This window comes from Arvicanthis niloticus, chromosome 7, assembly GCF_011762505.2.
Source record: "Arvicanthis niloticus isolate mArvNil1 chromosome 7, mArvNil1.pat.X, whole genome shotgun sequence".
Taxonomy (NCBI): Eukaryota; Metazoa; Chordata; class Mammalia; order Rodentia; family Muridae; genus Arvicanthis; species Arvicanthis niloticus.
Window position 1 is genome coordinate 22,416,471 of NC_047664.1, and position 1,885 is coordinate 22,418,355.

Sequence of the window (1,885 nt, forward strand, 5' to 3'; positions counted from 1 at the left end):
AGCCTACAAGAGCTGTCAAAGTGGTGGGCCCAGCCTGCCGCTGTAAAATACCACCACAGGAGTTATCAAAAAAACTCGAACTGTCAAAACAGCTACATCTCTTCAGCCTGCAGGAGGTACCCACAGGAGCTGGCAGCACTTTTCCCATCTCAGCTTATGGCCTTCATGAAATACACAATGGCAACACCTCCTCCAGACTCCCCAAGCAGTTCAGTAGTGATGTTGTCTCAGCCAAACCAGCCTGTGGCTTGGAAAGTCTTCCCATCCCAACTCATAGGCCCAATGCAAGGAAAAGGGGGTGGGAAAAAAAAACAACCCACCAATCCTTAAACAGAAAACTCTCCAATCCCTGAGCTTAAAACAAAAACATACTCATCCCAGAGCACAAAACTCACCAATCCCTTAGCGACCCAAGCTCAGGACTTGAAACCCAAGCTCAGGACTGGTGAGTCCTCAGTTTGGACATATCTGCCCTGAAAAGCTCCATCCCCTAAGAAATCCCGTATTAAGCCCGGACCTTTGATCAATTCCTTGCTATCAGATCCTGGGAGCAGAGGCAGCTGCGCCTGGATTCATCTCTCCACACCCTGGACCCTATAAGAAATCTTTTTGTGTGTGAGGTTTGCTGCCTGGTGGGACTCTCTCTCATCAGAAGAAGCCAAGAAGCAATGAAGAAGAAGGAATTGAAGAACTGGAGCAGGGCGGAGGCTCCCGAGTTCCTCAGCTCAGCTGGGGATCGTCTCCCCTGGGAGCTGCAACACCTCTGCTGAGCAGGCTTCCTCTCAGAGCAGTGTGGTTCCTAGGCTTCTGTGTTTCCGATGCCCTTCCAACTGAGCAACAACGCTTACAGAAGGACCGTGTGCCAGGATCAAAGAAGAGTACTGAACACTTCTTGTTGAGACCATTCAGATGCTCAGTCGCATTTACCGCGTTTACTGCTAAAGGACTATTTTTATTTTTTCCTTTAAACAAGTAACTGGATACACACTGGTAAAATGCAAACTACCCATTTGACATATTTCGGTTCTGAATTCCTTTTTAATTTTTTTCTTCTGGGTTGAAGAGGGAACTCAAGGACTTGCATACAGCAATACCCTTTTACTTAAAAACACCTAGTACTTGGAAAACAGAGACAAAAAATCAGGAGTTCAAAATCAGCCTGGGATATGATGAAATTTACTCTCACAAAAAAAAAAAAAAAGTCAAATAAAAAGTTGGGCATGATGGGGCTTGCCTGTACTCCCTGCACTGGGGAAGCCAAGGCAGGAGAAGCACCGCACCAGGCCAGCCTGGCAGTCAAGTTTGTGATCCTCAGGTTGGACTGAGTCTCTGTCATGTTAGAATCAGTCCGGCTCCTTCTCTAACCGCACAGGCCCAGGACACTGTGGAATCCCCTTCTCCCAACTATTGGTGTGACAGGCTGGGCCTCCTGAGCCTCAGAGTCTCTGAACGGTGGCGGCGGGCAGTGGGACGCTGGACACACACCCGGTCCTCGCCCGACTCCCGCCCGACGCCTTGCTTCGGGCATGCCTCTGGGGTTTCCACACAACGTAAAAGGGGAGCACCAGGCCTGGAACCAACCTCCCTGCCGCGGAGAGCACGTCGGCCCAAACACAAGCCTGAACCCACGGAGCCCACCCCACTCCCGCGGAACGCGTCGATCCGCGGAGAGCGCGCCCTGCTGCTACCCGCGTGGGTCCGCGTGAGCACCAAGACTGCAAACACCTAGCTGGCCCGCTCGTCGGAGCAGCGGCGAAAGAAGCTCCGGCCTCCCATAGGCCAGGTCCCTGCAGGGGTCGGGCTCTCAAAGCAGAAGCGGTCTGGGGATTGGAGAAGCATTTGAGCCGAGGGTTCGGATTGGCTGCTTCCTCGGGCGTCCTCCGCG